This window comes from Marmota monax, unplaced genomic scaffold, assembly GCF_021218885.2.
Source record: "Marmota monax isolate L192 unplaced genomic scaffold, Marmota_monax_Labrador192_F-V1.1 WCK01_AAM20220418_F8-fsc00077, whole genome shotgun sequence".
Taxonomy (NCBI): domain Eukaryota; kingdom Metazoa; phylum Chordata; class Mammalia; order Rodentia; family Sciuridae; genus Marmota; species Marmota monax.
In genome coordinates this window covers 3572537-3592377 of record NW_026694610.1, presented here as the reverse complement: position 1 = coordinate 3592377, position 19841 = coordinate 3572537, and the positions used below count along the sequence as shown (strand labels likewise).

The following is a 19841-nucleotide window of genomic DNA, read 5'->3' as shown; positions in this document are numbered from 1 at the left end:
ATATGAATCATTAAGTATTCTGCAATAATTTACCACCAAGGGAATATGTCCATTGTATCACCCAGGTTAAGAAACAGAACACTAACAGCACCCCAGAAATCCAACTTGTGCCTCCTTCTATTATCTATCCACACTACCCAAGTAGGAGCCACTCTCCTGACTTCTAACACTACAGATGAAATTTACTTACTTCTGAATTTTTAAAATATTTTATTTTTTTAGTTGTAGTTATAAATAACACCTTTATTTCACTTATTTATTTTTATGTGGTGCTGAGGATCAAACCCAGGGTCTTGCACATGGGAAGCGAGCACTCTACCACTGAGCCACAACCGCAGCCCCTACTTCTGAATTTTATATAAATAGAATCATACGCATGCATTTAAAGAGAATGTATGTGCGTCTGGCTTCTTTCATCATCCCACATTACTGTGTGATTCATTCCTGTCATTACATGTAGTTTTACATAATTCATTTTCATTTCAACTCATTCGTATTTCACTGAATGAAGTATCATAACTTATTTATTCATTCCAATGTTGGTGAATGTTTGTGTTATTTCCATTTTTGGCACATTGGGTTTTGCTAAGACTGAGCCAGCCTGGAATGGTGGGCAAACACCGTATGCCCCATAACCCTTGTAGCTCTGTATTATACAAGGTGAGTGTGCTTCCTGTCATACCTTCTGATAATTAGCCTCAATTACATTTCTACTGCATTTCTTGTCCTAAAAAAAAATAAAAATAACAGTCTCATTTCCTGAGAACACATTTTGAATACATGCCTTCACTGGTTAAAGTGTTAGGCATTGTGTTAGGCACTTCCTTTGGGCCCCTCTGCCCAGTGGGTTTTCTTATCTGCCCTTCCCCACCCAGTATTAGACAGCCTGAGGTTGAAGCACAGTGTGAGAACCCCCAAGTGCTCTTGATTTCCAAGAATCTGGCTTTTCTTTCCAATACAGAAGGCCAGAATTTAATTTGGAAAACAAAGGACATAATCTGCTCAGGGTGGAGAGAGAAACAGGAGGGATTTAGCCATTTCATACCAGGCTAAAAGTTAAGACTGTTACACAAGTTCTGTACAAAGTCAATGACTTTGAATGAATAAGAATGAATAGAATGAATAAGAGAATAAAATGAAGCCTCAAAGGTGAACAAGACTCTAAGATTTGTAACAGAACATCTCCTGCATGGAGAAACTGTGGTCTTACCTGAGTATGAGTATGATAAATGCTAGACTTAGAAGCAGTGTGATCTGCCATTGTTGAGAGGAGAATTTGTAGAGGTTTTAGAATATGGTAACTGATCTTTCATGGAGATGCTGGAAATTGGAGATTCGGTGCCAAGAGAATTTTGGCCTAGTGGCAGATGAAAGTTTTAGCTCTTCATGCTCCACCAATAATTAGCTTTGTGCAAACATGTGGCCACAGCAATGAATGGTCACCTGTCCATAGCCCAAGTGGTACACGTACACATTAGTGAATATTCACAGAAGACCCTTGTTCAAGAGGTCATCCATGACTATTATTTTTTATGGCTGTTACTATGAAGTTTACATTTTGTTGTTTTTTGAATGTGTTTCTATCCTATTCCCTGTTTGGTGCTATCCCTCGGTGGGAAACATCTGGAACTTTCCACAAGGGAATTATTTCTATGTAAAATGTTTATCACATTAGAATCTGGCAGGTTAGTCAGAAAATCAGGACTGCGTTAAAGTTATTAGAAATAGGGTAGAAACTGCTTTCTAACATTCACCTCTGATTTCAAACATATCCCTCCTTACTCTCTCATAAGCCCCAGGGTTCCTGAAAGGGAACTCTATGCTCCGTGAAGATGCACCGAAGAGGAGACCTGTGCTATGCATGATGATGGCTGCACTCTGTAAGAAGCAGATGATCAGCAGAAGGAGCATTGGCAAACTGGGACCTCACTGAGGGTTGGTGCTGTGGGGAAACTTCCACAGAAAGATCTACTGGCTTCCAACCTAATTGGGCTAATTCCACACTATAATGTATGCTCCTTTGTACTGGAGTCATTTAGTAAATCAAATGCTGCATGCTTACCCATGGCTGGAGGCATCGCTTCCAATTACACCAGCTTCATTCCCTCACCACAGGATCCCAGCAACATTGTGTGTGTGTGTGTGTTTTTTTTTTTAATCTGAGGGAGGTTTGTTTTTGCTCAATCTTTTTTGGCTCAAGGGCAAGAATAAGAATTGGGTCAGTTTCAGTGCTCCCTGGCCAGTGCACACTCTGGACAGATGGTGGAAAATCCAAATTGGCCTGATTTCTAGAGGAACTAGTCCCTCATGAGATCATTGGTCAATTAGTTACAATTAAAATTCATCCAGAAATTGTACATTATGTTTTGCAGTTGACAAAGCTGTTCAACAGACACCAGGGTTTTCAATCTAGCATTCACATTATGAGTAAGGGGACTTCTTTAAAGTCCCCATCCCTCTGCCTTGTCCATGGAGATTCTGATGACAGTCGGCCCTCTGTATCTACAGGTTTTACATCTGTGAATTCATCAACCCTGGGGTGAAATATTTGAAAAAAAAAAACATTGCATCTGTACTGTCACTATACTGTGATAATTTGGGGGAATATTTATTATTTACCTATATTTATATTGTATTAAGTAATATAAGTAAGATAGAGATGATTTAAAGTATATAGAAAAGTATGTACATAGGATGCTACACCATTTTACATAAGGGACTTGAGCATCCACAGACTTTGTTATCCACAGAGTTTCTGAACCCTGTCTTCTGTGGATACTGAGGGATGCCTGCAGAGTTAGGCCCAGTGGGACATGGGGATTTAAAAAAGGTGTAGATGATTCTATGTGTAGTCAGGGCTGAGAACCACTGACTATCACGATGTCACCTAACATTCGTAATGCCTGCTCTAGGAGGCCCACTGACAGGAGGTTCTGAATTCTACAAGGCACCCCTTTCTTCTGATACCAGGCTAGCTCAGCATACCCCACTGTCCAAAGTGTCTCTAAAGCCACATGTAATGGGAATCCACCTGTGGCCCTTCAAGAGTAATGAGTGTTCCTGGGGCACTGTTCCTAGACACTGTTCTGGGCACCATTGCCACCTTAGGCTTACTGGGTCAAAATATTTGGAAGGTGGGGCTTAGCAAGGAAATTTTTAATGAGCACTTAAGTGATGAAATTGAAGCTGAAATTTGAGAGCCCCAGCTTCAGCTGAAAGGAGATGGAAAGAAAGGGGCTGTGGAGGTGGGAATGGCAATCTCTCCACAGGAAAAGCTGCATTTAGAACTTCAATGGAGGCAGTTTCCCCACTATTTCCTTCTTCCCAGTTATAGGGTTACACATTCCCATCTATTGTCATAGAACATGCTTATGTGCATCCTGTGGGAAGGCTGAACATCTCAACTCAATAGCTTTAAACTTGGCCATGGGAAAAGCTTTAGACAATGGGATGTGAATAGTTATGATCGTTTTTGCTGAATCCAAACAGAAGCCTTAAATATAATTGCATAGTTTGGCTCAGGTATTCTTGTTTTGAGTCTCCAAATGCCCTTGGGATACTGCAGATAGTGGTTATACTCTCAGTCAGGATTCCAAAATGAGAAGACAGAGAAAGCCAGATAAGCTGAGCAGAGTTCAGCCAATCCTAGCAGTGCCACAGCCAACCTGATGCTGATCCAATGCCCTTAGGTAAAGGGAATAAATAGTGAATATTGTTGTAAGCCACTGATATCTCACTGTTGGTTACTATGGCAAAGCTGACAAATATGGGACAAGAGTGGTAGGAGGAGGACATATGTTTTGCAAGATTGCTCAACCAAGGTTGTGTGTGTGCGCGCGCGCGCGTGTGTGTGTGCGCGCGTGTGTGTGTATGTGCGTGTGTGTGTGCGCATGTGCTGTTCAGTTAAACACAAACCTACTTTGCTATAAAATGAATCTCTATTGTATTAGTAACCTTGTCTACTGAGTACATTTTAATTTCTGAAAACTTGGGCTTGGGATGTGAGGACGAAATTTAGAATTAATAAGAAAAGATAAATTACTGGTTACTGGCTGTCTGCTTAGTTGACTTAGGAGGAAATGAATGTCAGTAGTTACAGAATACTGAAATTTTGGATCTGAAAGGAACCAAAAGGCTTGAAAGATATTAGGATCTGACCTCACACTTTAATATATGGGGAAACTGAGGCCAAGACCCTTTCACTCCATATGCCATTCAGTAGCTATGTGACCTTGGACAATCTGTGCATCTTGTCTGGGCCCTGGTGTCCTCATCTGTAATATTGTCCTAATGGGAGAATCTTTGGAGTATTAAGGATGGGATGCATGCACTGTTGAGAAAGCCAACAAGTTCAATGAGGAATCCTCAAGAACGTGTTAAAAGACTTTGTTCCCCTCTAATTCCTACTTCAGTTAGAACCCTGGGAATATATTCATGGGAGTAGCAAAGGCTTCTAGTGTCCATCAGAATTTGATTCTCCTCTCCTGTCTGTCCACATGGTTCAAGCCCACTCCCTTGCCACTCATGTAGTTAGATGGCATCAAGTGTTTGAGCTGTGGCCTCTGAAAGTGGCCAGGAGTAATATATTCCTATTCTAGTCCTGGCCTTCAACGTTTTACATATTCATTCTTTGTCTCTTTCCCATCACTGGTCAGAGGGAGACATAATTGAGGACTTTAAGATGGTAAAAGCTCAGTATAATCAAGAAATGGGAGGCCCTTGAGTTCCACTCTGACCCCCACTGGATTTTGTAATGGGTGAGAAAGAAACCTTTGGCTGTCAAGCTCTGGGTATTATAAATGGATAGTCTCTCTTAGCCTGGCTAATTCACAGACAATCCAGAGACAATCTGCACAGCCTAGTTTAGATGGTAACTATTGTATTTAATCAAGTATAAGAGCTCTGGGTAAATGAAAACCCTTGGTGACTGGCCTATTGCCACTGTCCCTGCTTGAACTCCATCATCAAAGTCACAGAGTAATCTCAGACTCACCATGTACATATCCAGCACCCCCACTCTCTCCTTTATACCTGTTTAAAGTAGGTCAGCAACACTTGCTGAGTGAGCGATTGTTTTTATAAGGCCAAGTAGAGTATACTATTTCTCATCCACAGATCCACTGAAAGTACTTTCATTCCTCTCTGATTCCTGCTTTCCCCCATCACTTCAATTAGAATCCACAAACTGTGCAAGTCTTTCTTCTCATTAATCCCTATGGTCTCTAAATTACTAATGGATATGTTCTGAGACTTTTCTTGATTCTTTTAATAATCTTTTCAAGCACATTAATTTGAATGTAAGGACAGGTGGAGGACAAAGGCCACCGAAATGTGGTTGTACAGTAGGTGGCTGTAACTGAAGCTGATTCAGATTTCAACACCGGAAATGAAGGAAATGAGAGGGTTGTTAAGAACAGGCAAAACCTCAATTGGGCAAGCTCCAACTGGCAAGGAAATAATAATCCTCAGCCCATTCTTTCTTTTATTTTTGTGCATTTTTCAACAAAAACACATTTTGGGGGGCTTAACACGTGTTTAAATACAAAAATATACCATTTGGGAAACAAAAACTTTATTTTAATTAATTGGATACAAATTTCTAAAATTATTCACTTCCCTGCCTTTTTAATTGAAACTTTCCATGGAGTATTGACTATGGTGTGATGTGGTGGATATAGGCTACCCTACAGAGAATGAATACAGACCAAGGTCTTGCAGACCAAGGACCCTTTGCTAAATCAAATGTCTAGGACTTGAGTATTTTCAGCCTCTGAATCTTCTTTTGCTATCCCCCCACCCCACCCCTTCTCTCTCTGTTTACATTCTTTTGCCTTTTTTCCCTTACATTCAATTTGATAGCTAATAGTTTTCACTTTTGTTAGTAAACTCTTTTCTAGGAGTCTCAACACCCCCTTACACTCTACCTTTTATGGCCTATGAATTCAGAAAGCTGATAAACAAATTTTAGAAAATTTAAGCAATTTAACATGAGAATAATGAAGCTTTTAGTGAGGGCTAAAGGAGTTTCCTATTAGTCCTGTAGGGAAATGGATTTTTGTTCTATTTTGCCCAAAAGCCTATTTGGTTTGCTTCCTGGATTTCATATATATTCCAGAGTTAAGGTTGCTGGATTAATGAGATTTAAATAGTGGTGCGTTCCTGTATCACAAAGTTAGACAACTGTACTTAGAAAAATATGACACAGTATGCTCAATATCTTAAAAGGCTATTGAGAGCCACAGCCAAAGGGGGCCCAGCAAACTTCCAGCTGCCAGCTGATTGGCTTCTCTGGGGTGATGCTCATTGGGCTGTTTCCCCGCCCTTTCAGACCACGGAGCTGCTCATTGGGGGACTTTTTTGGCTCCGCCCATGCGACCCAGCCAATCGGCCTCAAGAACAGGAGGAGTGGGGTGGTTGAGAGGCTTGTGGGAAGCTGGTGGTGGCAGTTGGGCTCTGAGGGAATTCCTGAAGAGCTCCTGTGGTGCAGCATGTGTGTTCTAAAAATAAAGTTCGTTTCTGCTTGACAGGTGGCTGGTGAATTGTGCCCAGCCAGACTGCGGCAAAAAGCAAGTACTATTGTTAATTATAAAAGGATCTCTTAGTGTACTTCTTAATAAGTCCACCATGACACTAGTGCATGAGTAGGCCTAACTCCCAACTGGCTGCTAGGCTTCCTGGGCCAATGGAAGCAGAGTGGGCCAATTCAGATGTCTGAACATGTGGCCACCCTGACATTGGCCAGGCACATCCCATTAAATCATTGTTGATTCACTGCTTTACAATAACACCACCTCTTGTTTGGATAGCATATGATCGATGGTGTGTCTTTCAAACACCCTTCTGAGAAACAATGAAATGGAGGGAAAAAGATTGGGAAGTCACTATTCAAAAGATTAGTCAACTTCCTTATCTGGGTAAACACTTTCTTGGTAGTTTATCTATAATAATTTTTTATCCTTGGCCTGGCAGACATCCTATTGTTCCATTCCCATGCTTCTAGACCCAGCTTTAGAGATGGAAATTAATTTTAATATTATGAGAGCAATATAATCTAATATTATGAGAACAGAAAGTTTGGTGTTTTGCTACTTTGATACTCTTGGTTTTGTCAATTGTCAATTTATTTGCAAATCAAAATTTAATGATTTGGGATGCTTTCCATAGGTGTATCTGTGTAGAGAGGCTGACCCACACCTCGGTTTCTGGAATATACTTTGGAATATATAATCCTCACTTTTATTTTAAACCTCTGTAGGTGCATATGCTCAGACACTTGGAGCCCCAGTAGGCTCATTGGTTCATTATGGAAAGAGCAGCAGGGCACGTTCACTTCCATAGCCCACGTGGTTTAGATGGAGGATTTCGGGCTTGAGTGTTCTGAGCACACAAAGCACTTAAAAATGTTTGCAGAATGCAGGATGAATAACCAGGCATGGCAGCCTCCAATAGGTGGTCTTTGTTCTTACCTTCCACCCTGATGGAGGCCATACTGAGCCCTTTGTCACTTTATGGATTTTCAAGAGCAAGGATTTTGTGTTCTATAGCATATTACATGAGAGACACTTGACAAAATTCCTTTTTAGGCACCTCTGTCTTCCTCTTCAAGTTTCCTCCCTTGACAGTTGTTCTATCTTGCCTCTGTGTCTTCCCTCACAGTTCTCTAAAATCCCCTCTGTAGTTCTAAGCAATTTAGTAATCAGCCTCAGCTTGCATAGCTCATTTACTAAAATGCCAGGCTGATTGTGGGAAAATGATAACCAGTGTACCCCATGGGGGTCCTAGCATTTCTGTCATGTGGCTCATTTAAAGTTGTGTCTGTCACACACCCCCTTCCCTATCCCCTCAAAATGACTCTCTTTCTGTGCAGGAATATAGCTGCTAGAAAATTGATTTTTCTCTATTGTTTCAGAAGCAATAAAGATTGGCCTGTGGTTATCTGGTAAAAAGCCCAGCTATCTCCTCATCCTGTTTTAGTCTCCTCTCCCTCAGGCAGGGGCTTCTTTTGGTTTCCCAAGGCTGGAGGGTTCCCAGCCCATAGAACACCCTGAACATGACCTTATCATAGTAGCATTGATAATGAATCAGACTTATGTTTCTCTGCCTCAACCACTGAATACCTCCACTCCTAGCTGTGTGTGTTTCAAATTCCTTATACTAAATACAAAACTCCATATAGAGTAGGTACTCACTAAATGGTTCTGAATAAATGAAATGTTATTGTCAACTACATTTAGAGGGGGAAATTGGTAAAGATTTTGTTCTCTTAAAGGTCTATAATCATTGGAATATTTGGTGGAGAGAGGTAATGTTTTCTTTATCTTGGGTAGTTTAAAAATTGATAATAATAAAAAAAATGTTTTAACCAAATCTTAAATTTTAAAAGTATTTTCATAAAAGATATTTTATTTTATTCTTTTCCCAACATGGACAATTTCAGAATGATATTGAGTTTATAGACAAACTGTGACTGTGAGATAGTAGGGTGGGCCCAGCATCTTGTCCTTTTGAATGTAAGTTGATGTATCCTTTTTCACAGTATATATTAAGAATTTAACATTGTTGGTTATACTTTGAATTAGAAAATTACATTTCCAGATATTTATCCAAATAAACAGAGATGTAAAAAACACCAATTCAGAATGAAGAGATTCCCCATGACATTGTTTATAAACAGAATATTGGGAAAACATCTAAACCAAATTACAAAGGACTGTTTGACTAGATCAGGACATAAGCATACAACAATATATTGTTTTACCCTTAAATTAATGTAATAAAGTTTTCAATAATAGAAACATGTAGAAAACAAAAAGAACTGGGTGCAGGAAGTAGATGTGTTCGATCCCGGTTCTAACATAGGCCTCTGCACATGTGCACAGGAGAGACACTGGAGACACATACACACCAATATATAGGCAGTGAGAATCTCTGGGAGGATGATTCTAAAATAAAAAATGATGACTTTTATAATAAAATCAAATAAACCGTTACTAAATTACCTAAATAAAACTAAAAGTTACTACTTTTATAATTGAGGAGAAAAATCCCAATTAAAATGTTAATGCCGCAAAAATAATTCCCTAATGAAAAGCTGGCATTTAGTGGTACAAATACATGGAAATGGTTCCCACTGGGGTAGAAAATAAAAATCACTCCTATGTTTGTGGCAAAATGACCATTAGTGGGTGACAGCATGTACGGGTCTTCTGGACTACAGTGAGCATTTCAACAGTTTTTGACATCCCACAGTCTGCTCACTTACTTTTAAGAATTGCTTCCACTTCTCTGAATTTCCTCACTACATCTGTCTGAGGGTTATTTAAAATACCCTGAGGTGACCAACTTTTATTTCATTCAGTTTTTTGACAAGTGGGTGAAAGGCAATTTTGCAGGGAATCTCTTTTTCTAGGGCCTCAGAGAAGGAAGGGTTGGGCCATCTTATGAGAGGAGTTTAATAAATTCAGTAGGGTTACTCTGGCCTCTCAGCTTCCGTTGGGCCTTGTTACACAAAGACAATTATACATTGGTAGAAAGGGGCAGGGTGAATTAAAAGCCAAGAAGGTAAAAGTCTGAGCACTTCTTCCACCACCAGTCTCAAAGTCCTTCTCTCTCCTCTCACTTTGCTTCATCTTGTACAAGAACATTCTGTCTCTACCTGATTTACGACTCATGTACAAGATGTTCTTTCAAACTTGTTTTGTCATTTAAAACATCTGGGCTACTTATCTAGCAAGATAATTGCTTGTCTCTCTTACTGGTTTATATTCACTTTCTTCTTCTTCTTCTTTTAAAAATATTTTAGTTGTAGATTAACACAATATCTTTATTTTACTTATTTATTTTTATGTAGTGCTGAAGATTGAACCCAGGGCCTCATAGGGGAGAGGCAAGTGCTCTGCTATTAAGCCACAATCCCAGCCCCTTCTTCTTCTTCTTTTCCTTCATTTTACTCAGTCTCCAGAATTCTTCTCTTAATAGAAAAGCACACCTGTCCAGAGAGGTAATGGCCAGAGACCTGAGTTAGACTGGGTCTGGAAGCGGCTCAGGAGCTACTCCCAGTACAATATCAATGAGTGAGAATGGTGAGGAGGGGAGAAGACAAAAATTCAGGCATTTTTAGTGCATTTTCAAAAAAATCATAGGGTTGACCTGTTTAGTTGCTGTAATGTTCATTAGTCCATCCATTTATCCATCCATCCATGCATCCATCTATCCATCCATCCATCCAGACTTTGATGCAACAGGCAAGGTAGGCCCTGAGAATACAATATTGTGCTAAAATAACCCTCCTCATGCTTTCAGTCTGGAGAAGAGAGAAACTAGTAAAACATTTAAATATAAATGAAACTAAGTGCTAAGAATGAGCTCTTCTGTTTCCAAGAGAGCTAATAGTGGGCAGATTTGAACTGGTCAGAGTTGAGGGGGACTTCCCTGGGGAGGCTGCTTAGGAGACAAGGAGTAGAGGGCCTCTCTTCCTTCTCTGTCACAACCTTGTGTTTAACTGGGTCTGGCAGACACTGCTGGTTGCTTCTCCAACAACCACTCCTGTTGTTTTTGCACAGAGTTGTTTTGTCAGGAATCAGGTATCCAGCCTCAGGGCATGAGCATGTATCATTCTAAGCTGATCATGGTCATCTCATTTGCCTAAAGTCTATGTTGGTTTAAGAGTGGTCATCCCATCTAGTTCTAGCCACTGAGACATAGCAGAAGCTTTCTGGGGGTTGCTGGGGAAATCTTTCCTCCGTGGAAAAAAAAGAGGGGTTGGGAGAAAGAAGCCTCCCTAAATTGAAAGGGTGGCTCTTTGTAAATGTCATGAGCTGCTAAGTCAAACCTGCAAATGGTTTTCTCAGGACATGGTGAGTGTTATACATCCAGTGTTTAATCCACTTTTAGCCAGGCATGCTATTGCTTGTTGATCAAAGCATCCTAACTGGGTCTTGGGCCACAGGAGGATGCAGGAGGGAAGTTGGAATCTCTACTAATTCAGCCTTGGGAGGAAGTAGAGGCCCCATCACAAAGTAGCCCAGCATGGCCCATTTGCCTTGGGAAGATTTCACCAGTTTGGCACAGAAAGCTCAGTGGTCTAATTTTCAAATCTAGTGGCTTAGAGGTAGAGAAAAATTTGGATCTTAATGGAGAAGTATTGGAATGTTGCTATAAAGGAAAGGAAAGGCATGTGTTGCTAGGGTTATTATTTTATTGGGCATATTAAAAGTGATAATTTGGTTTTTATCAACTGTCCTCAATATTGCTTTGTCTATTTATTTATCCTATGAATTTTTAAGATTTTTCTTGACAGTAGCTGATTTAGTATTAGAGCTCATTAGAAGGAAAGTTCAATAATTATTCTGCATATCTATTTATTTATATGCATGCTGTCAAAAGAAAATATAGAATTGGGATCTATTATATAGCCAAGTATGTAAGTGGCTCATGTACATTATGAGCAAGAAGTTCTCTCAAATTTGAAAATAAGTCATATATATTTAGCCACAGACTACTGAAAATCTTATAAATGGACAGGCATTCTAGAAATCAAAACCCACTGGACTGTTCAAGGGTCTCTCACTGCAGACTATTTTGGAGCAAGGAAAGCATTACCTTCCTTGTGCCTTTTGCATGGTAAAACAGATTCAGTAGACCTGGTGCTACTGAATGAAACAGAGCCATGAACACTCTTTTCCCCTTGCCATTATCAGAACATCAACATTGTTTCTGCTGGGAGAAGTCATACCATATTTCTAGCCAGGAGGCCTTCTTCCCTCTCTATGAGCTCACATAAGTCATTTTGTGAAGAAGAGCTCCCTGGCCATTGGCTTGGGGATGGGCATGAACTGAGTTTACAGCATAATCCATGGTCATATACCCTAGGATGACATACTTGGGGACTTCAACAGGTTCTAAATAACCCGTATATCACTTGAGAAAGGTGATGTGAGCTCCAAACAGAAGAGGTGGAAGGTTTCTAAGGCTAGTTCTGCTATTTCCAGCCATGTTGACTTCAACACCTCTCTTCTTTCTGAGCATGAATTTCTTCTAATATAAAGTGGAGAGGGTCACATCTGCTCTACTTCCCTCAGTCAATTATTTTGAGAATAAGATAAAAGATTATTGTGAAAGTGTTCCACATGTCTGCAAAGTGCTATGCAAATAGGAGCCACTGACATTGGTAAAGGGTGACGGTTGCTCCTTCACTGTCTTCAGAAAGGGTGAAATTGCATTAAAAACCATTCATGTTCCTCAGACTCTGTTGACATCTAATCTCAGGTGGAGAAGATGATTTCTTACTCCCAGGTGCTTTTGATTTAGAGGCTCCCAGCTCTGAGTGGACTCTTGGATACTGCCAAACTGCCTGGTGATTTTCCTTTGGCTGGGAGCCCACAGGTACCTGTGTGTGAGCAAAGCCTCAGGGACTAGGAGATCTCTTGTTTCACAAGAAGCTTACAGAAGCCCAGGATCAGACAATGGAGAAAATGGGCCTCAAAGCCAACCCCATTCACTTCCTTATTTTCAAGAGCTTTGTGGCAAGGCTCATGCATGTTTGCTCAGGGATGGGCACTTGGCAAAGCACACAATTTTTTTTTGTCTGGTCCCCTATCATCTTGTCTTTGGAATTCTGTTCTATCTCCTGTTCTTCTCCATCCTCCTCAGTGGAGCTTGTGATGGTGGACTGTCTCTCCTTTCCAGAACTTCCCCCTGGCAGAATCAGTTCAATCTAGAGAACTTCTGTGCAATAGGACTTTAGGGGATCATGGAATTGTTCTGGATCTTCCCTGCTCAATATGGTAGCCATTAGCCACATGTAGCTATTGAAAGTTTGAAATTAACCCAGTATGACCAAAGAATTAAATTTTTAATGTTATTAAAATTATTTATATTTACATTTTCCAGATGTGGCTAGTAGCTTGTGGATCAGACAGTCGTTTCAGTCTTTCTGTTGCAACTAGAACTCATCTGACCTTAGTTCTAATCCCAGACCCTCTTTTTAGAGAAACACCAGCAAGTCTCATAAACAAATTGCTATTGAAAAACTAGGGTCTTCTCCCTCTTAGGTAAGTGAGCAGGTTTTGAGCAATGCTATACTTTACTTAAAGCAGCAGCTTAAATAATAGGAATTTGAGGGCTTTGGCAGGTAAGTGGTGGTTGAAAAGATCAGGTGGACCGAGTTTTAGATACACTTCAAAACACACTGGATGGATGGGCACATCCTAGTGCCCTGGATTGCTTCTAAATTCTTCCAGTCTCTTATAATCTTTGGAGAATTAAGGAGCGAAGTGTGATGGGTACCTGGAACAGGGCTGGAGGTAGGAGAATTGAAATGTGCAGTGCCTAAAGGATGCCAGAACTGTTGCAAAAGAATCTGGGGTGCCAGGAAGAATCTGGGGTGCCAGGCAGATTGCTCCACACTGGAGATGAAGTGCCAAGGAGTGATTGGTAGGTTGTGATCCTCACCACTGGGACACAATTGTAAAGTTAGCAGTTAAGTCCTAGACCAGAAACCAGATTAAAGGCCACACCACGGACTATGGTATTTTTGGCTGAGTGTTGGGCAGAAATTACGATTCTACTGAGTTCTAAACCCTCCTTGCATTCTTCTTATGAATGTTGCTTTTTGGATGTCTTTTTTTTTTCATCCTGAAACTGAGTTGTGTTTCTGTTTCTCTTGGCTGATCTTATAATTGCTTTCAAGTTCCTGCCTGTGCTTTCACAGATACCCACTGGCATTGGAAGCTCCTTTGCAAACCAAATACCAGGTTAGTTAAAAGGTGGAGGATAAAGGGGAGTAGATGCCATTAAAGGAGGTCAACCAAGGAATGAAACGACCTTGAGGGGTACTTGGAGGTGAGCAGAATGAATGCACACCAATGCTGGCAATTCGGATTTAATCTCAGGGCCTCACTTTCCCAATTGCTAGCACAAGTAAATCTGCTACCACCCCTTACCTGCTCCACACTACTTTGGGAGTGGAAATAGGATTTTTAGTTAAGGCACTGTCCATAATGTGTGCCTATTTGTTTAAAAACCTAGAAAACTGCATAAAGTAAACTGAAAACTCCATTTCAAATATTTTGTGCAAATATGTGGCCAATAAACAAATATATATGGAAATTTTAAAATTGCAGCTGAACACCTCAGTGCTTTGCCAGCAGTTCAAACTGTACAGTGGTTACCAGACCTCTTGGATTTCCTAAAGGAAAGGACTCCCACAATGTTCAATATGACATTGTTCTCCCTCACTTGCCTGTCCTTCTAGTAAGTAGCATGGGGCATTTGGCAGTAAGGGACAGAGCCCAGAAAGGAGAAAGAAACTTGCAGAAGTCTGACTGATTGATTCATCAGTTTGATACTCCCAGGTAAGGTTATTATTCCACAGGGTCCTATTGTATCTAAAGCATTTTTTGATGACTCATAGCACCCTTCCTCTATGTATTTGCTAATGTTACCCTAAACACTATAAAATTTCAGTCCATTTGCACAAAAGGCAGAAGCTCATGCTGGGCTGAGGTAACTTACAGTGGTAGTTCTTGAAAAGGGGGATTTTGCCCCAACCAGGGATGATTGGCAATGTCTGGAAACATTACTCTCATTTCTGAGGGAAATTTTGTCTTTCCCAGAACCTGAGATTGTGTCTGAAGATATTGCTTTTTGTGAAAGATGTGGTTAGGATTGTGTCCTACTGGTATTTGGTGGGAAGAGATGGGAATACTGCTAAGTATCCTAGAATGCACAGAACAGTCACTGGACAAAAAATCACTTGACCTAGAATGTCAACAGTGTTTCAGAAAGTCTGGCCCAGAGGGAAAGGTTCAGATTTGGTTGACACTGAAGGAGAAGATGTCTCTCAAAGGGCTATCACTTTTTCATGTTTGGAAGGCTAGTAAACACCATGTAGTAGCTCTAAGAAATTCCAGGAAATTTTTGCCTAGAAGTTTCTTCAACCAATAATCTAGTTGGATTTCTATCTTCAGGAGTTCTTCAAGACATTTGAAAGAGCACATGCAGCCTCAGGGTTACACATGTCCAACCTATAGATTCCATTTGACTGTAGAATACAAAGGCAAGCCATGGGGCTTGTTTTCTCCATCAGAAGAAATGGAGTCATATTACTTCACAATCTATTTACTAGCTGGTCTTGGCATCCTAGAGTTTCCTTGCCAGTGATAGGTGGGGACAATTAGGAACCTGTTACATATGAGTTTCAACATACCAATGGGGTGTGGGGAGACACAGCCATTTTCGAAAACCTCTAAAGCACAGAAAACTATAAGAATTCCCTAATTGCACCACTAGGAGATGTCAACTATTAATAAACTCTGTTTTTCTTTGAGAAAAATTAAAAAGGAGATGAACGTCAGGTTTTCTAAGCCAGGCAGGGTGGGAGGTTGAATAGGCCTTTGAGGATAACAGAATGATCTGTTGGAGAACATTGATGGGTTTGAATTGATCTGTGTGAACGATACCTTGAGTCTATGCCCTTGGCTGGATGAAAGGGACAACAGGGCGGTGTGACAGAGGGCACAGGATCAAGACCTCTTACCGTCAGTGTTCATGTGCAAAGCATCTTTAGTGCTCACCTCCATGAATAGGGGAAGGCATCTTCAGCTGAAAGAGGAAATGACTCATTTTAGCTCCAACATGACAAAGCAGGAGATGTTGTTTCTGGCTTCCTGTGCAGCACTTACTGTGCTTAACGATGTCAGTTCAGTGAAAGGCACATGATGGCTCTTATTTTGTGGAAGTAGCTTTTTACCAACTTTATTATGAAGTTATTTAAATCTTACAAAAGATGCAAAAATGGTAAAATAAAATAAAATTTAAAAAGTGCCCTTTATCCAGATACCCTAATTGTTACTATTTTGCAACTTTTGATTTATCATCCTTTCTCTTCTGCGTACAAAAATTATGTTTTTTTTCCCCCTAAATCCTCTGAGAATAAGTCACAGACGTGATGTTTCTTTTGTCCCTAAATATTTCAGTTTGTTTTCCTAAGAATAGGACAGTCTTTTACATAAACAAAGCACAATGATTAGAATAAAAAAAATTAACAGTGATCCAATATTATTGTCCAATCTATACCTCTTATTCAGATTTTGCCAGTCAACCCAATTGAGATTAGATTTTCTGAAATTTGACCTTGGAGATCTTGAATGGAATTTGTTGATAAATCCTGACACAGCCACAGCTAAATTGGGACTGTGGCCAGTATAACCTGAAGCTCTAGTTTGGCTTATAATGTGCATTGTTAGGGGAAGGCTTTTTGAATCTTTAGTAACTTTTGGTGAGAAAAGGGTTGTGCACTGGGCTGTGGGGTTCAGGCTTATATAGGTTGGGCTGTACTCACCAGGAACTGTGGTTCCCGTCCTATTTCTGCTAGCATTTCTGACTCTGGTTTTTGTGTATGAATGAATGCTTAAACTCTGGGGACTGGCTGGCTTGGCCTATGGGGCATGACAGGAGGACTGCTAGCGATGTAGATCTGAGTTAGGAAAAAATAATTTCAGAACTTGAATACAAAATAGGCCCATATATGTCTGCAGCTACTTTTAAAATTAGCTTTCCTATGTGGTCAGCAATGCCTAATTTAGTGCCCATTTTTGTCTTGTACATTCCATGAAAAAGCAAACAATCTAACTAGAGTAGCAAACCAAACAAGGCTTTCAAATCATTTCTAAGTCCTTAAAATCCAGGATCTTAAGCATTACCCCTGGAGGAAGTCAGCAACTCTATTGGCAAAGGAGGAAGAGACTGGCAGGAATCTGTGGATGGCTACAAGTGGCTTCATACCCTTGAGCATCTCTCTCACACACTCACCACTTTCTCAACATTGCTGCTGCCATTGGCATCATGAATCAGGATCCCCCAGATACGTATTTTGAACCAAAACCTAGGATGTGACAAGAGTCATTTGAGCATAGGACATCCAGTCCCAAGGCATTTGGTAATGAGGTGTTTGTGAATCCAGAGCCTGTGACACAGATGTCTGGAGCAGGCTTCTCAGAAACTATCCATTTTTCTTCATAGGGCACAGTGACACTGAAATTTTCATTTTAAAAACTCTGAATATTCTAGTGTGCATTTTAGATTCTGGGAATTATTACAGCTTTCTTTTTGATAGTGTCTTGGCTCTGTTCAGAACAACTCCTGTTCCTTTGTGTTACTTCCTAAATAAAATCCATGCTTTTTTAAAAAAAAAAAATTTAAATTTTTGATGGAAACCCTGAGGTTAGCAGAGGTTAGGGAAGGACAAAGAGAGAGTGGGAGTATATAGGGGTGGAAAATCTGGAACACTGAACAGCAGTAATGAGGGCTTTGGGGCAGGAAGCCAAAGAGATCATGGTTTCTGCAGTTTGAGTGCTAGACCTTGCGCTCACATCATTTACTCATCTATTATTCATTCATTTGTATGAAATGCCTGGCACCCTATTTTAGCTCTGGTTGTTCTCTGCCCAGGCTTCCACACGTGCCCCATACCTGCTGTGTGTCCTGTAGGTCTGCTCCTATGGCTCCCTTCCCTTCAGCTTCAGATGGGGCTCTACTCAGTAGTCTGAGGGTGGGAGACAAGCATGTCACATATCTCTTTCACTCTCTGCCTGTTTCCTTATGGCTTGAGTCTACCAGTGGTTGGGTCTCTCCTACCACATCTCTAGTTGGGCAACTCCTCTTCCATGGGTCCAACTATATCCCTGGGCCCCAGTCAACATTTACTATGTTCTGAAGAGATGCTAGATACTGTGCTAAGGTCCTTATGTTCTATGGTTCTAAGAACCTTGTATGTATTATTCTCTAACTCTTTCCTCAAAACCTATGAGGTAGGCACTGTTATTATTGCCATTTTCCTAGCTAAGAAGCTGGAATTCAGGGCATTCTCATAGCTGGGAAGTGGCACTCAAACTTGAACTAATATCTCTTTGATGGGACAACTCCATCTGCTATCATTCATTCATTCATTCATTCAGTACCCAACAAACACTAATGGGTGCCTGTTATTTACTACGTGCTGTTTTGTGTGTTGAGGATAGAGCTGGGAATATTAACAGACTAAGTCCATGTTCTAAAGAAACTCATATTCTGGGTGGGATAAAGTGGAGTTTTGCTATAAAATTAACAGATGAAAAGATAATAAATGGAAATCTACCACAAGACAAAGAGATTAAAAAAATAATAAGTATTTTGTGTTCACACTAGAACTGTCAGTATAACTATAATTGATGAATTTATCAAAGCTTTTTCTTGTTTACTGACATTTGCTCAAGCATCGTCTTTGGGCTTGACAAATCTTCAGATATATGCAGAAAATCAGAAAAAAACTTTAAGTATTCTGGTGACTAATCTAGATCACATATGGCAATTTGTCAACATGCACGTGAAGCCCTTAAAGAAAAAACAACAACAACAACAACAACAACAACAACAAAAAACAAGTGCATCCAACAAGGCATTTGGGAGACATTCTTGGTGGGCAGGCTGAATCTGAGCAGCATCAGACTGAGGAGACCATAGGCAGCAGATGGGAAGGAGGAGTGTGGAAAGCCAGTTCAGTTAACACAACAACTCAAGTAGAAAAAAAGAATAATTTCTAGTGAAATTCCATTATTCCTTTTCCTGGAATACAGTTCTATCTCCCTGTCTAGAGTATCAAAGCTCAATGTTTGTAATGACTACTAAGGTTATAATGAGTGTCTGACCCTTAAAAGGCAGATGCAACCGCACTGATCTTAGTCAAGGGAATGGACCTTGGTTAAGAGTGGAGCATCCAGGGTGGCTGGGAATGGAAAGAACAAAATGGAACTTTCAAACTCTTGATTGAGGTTGGTTTTGGAAAAAAGAGAGCAAGAGCCTTAAGGGTCAAATGAATAAAGTCAACTCAGTTGTCAGGTCCAACAGGTAAATGTGGGCTGGGAGTGGGAGACAGGGCCCAAACATCAGGGGCTGAGTAAACTCAAGCCCAAAGAAGAAACAAAGAGAACCCAGGATTCTGTTTGTGTCTTGCTGGTTACCAACTACAAGGGTTGGGTGTGAGTGACCCAGGATAGGCACAGGATAGGAGATGGCAATTAGTGGTAATACTTATGCAATTCCAGAATTCCTATTCCTTTCATTAGCGGATTATAAAGTGATTTCTAGATTAGTGAGTTCTGACAGCATCAGCACAATCTTATTTAAAATAATGACTAGAAAACAGAAAGAAAATAATTAGTTAACATTTATTGACTTCCAGAAACTGTTTCTAAGTACTTTAGCACATGAGTTCATCTAATCTTCTTAAGTACACTTTAAGAACTAAGCTTCTTAATAAAGAGCTAATTAAAAAATGATTAAAAACATAAGTGACATTTGGAGGAAACCTGTAAAAAGTCATCATCAAAAATGAATCCTAGTCCTTCACTCATTCATCTGTTCACTCACATATTTATTCAGCCAATAGTTATTGAGCACCTAGTGCATGTTTGGCACTATGCTAGGGGCTTTGCATACATGATTGTATTGACTTCATTGTCTAACAGGGGCAGTGGAAGGAGGAAGGGATTGGAAAAATCTGGATTCTGTTTCTAGCTCTGTCTCTAATTGGTCCTGTGTTCCTTGAACAATTCTTTTATTTTTTATTCTCTTTTATTCTATCTTCTAAGGTCAAACAAGGAACTTGAGGCTATCTATCTATCTATCTATCTATGTGTTTAGTTTGGATTGAACACAGAGGCACTTCCCACTGAGCTACATCTCCAGCCCTTTTATTTCATTTTATTTTATTTTGAGACAAGGTCTCACTAAGTTGCTTAGAGGTTTGCTTAAGTTGCTAAGGCTGGTCTGGTCTGGAACTTGTGATCCTCCTGCCTCAACCT

The 19841-nt window shown here is 40.2% G+C and overlaps 1 protein-coding gene across 10 annotated transcripts in view; it reads right to left on the bottom strand.

The window, feature by feature from the left end:
• The window catches only part of Prlr (prolactin receptor), a 160336-nt gene that overhangs the window by 31886 nt on the left and 108609 nt on the right, over nucleotides 1–19841 (bottom strand). For 5 of the 10 annotated variants that reach the window (XM_046422278.2, XM_046422283.2, XM_058572084.1 and 2 more), the window contains exons 2-3: nucleotides 15539–15603; nucleotides 642–727 (exon numbers count right to left, since the gene is read on the bottom strand). The exons of 1 other annotated variant lie outside the window; for it this stretch is intronic. The gene's annotated coding sequence lies outside the window, so the exon portion shown is untranslated. The remainder of the gene's footprint in view (nucleotides 1–641; nucleotides 728–15538; nucleotides 15604–19841) is intronic. 4 more of the 10 variants (XM_046422279.2, XM_058572085.1, XM_058572083.1 and 1 more) reach the window with 2 other exon arrangements.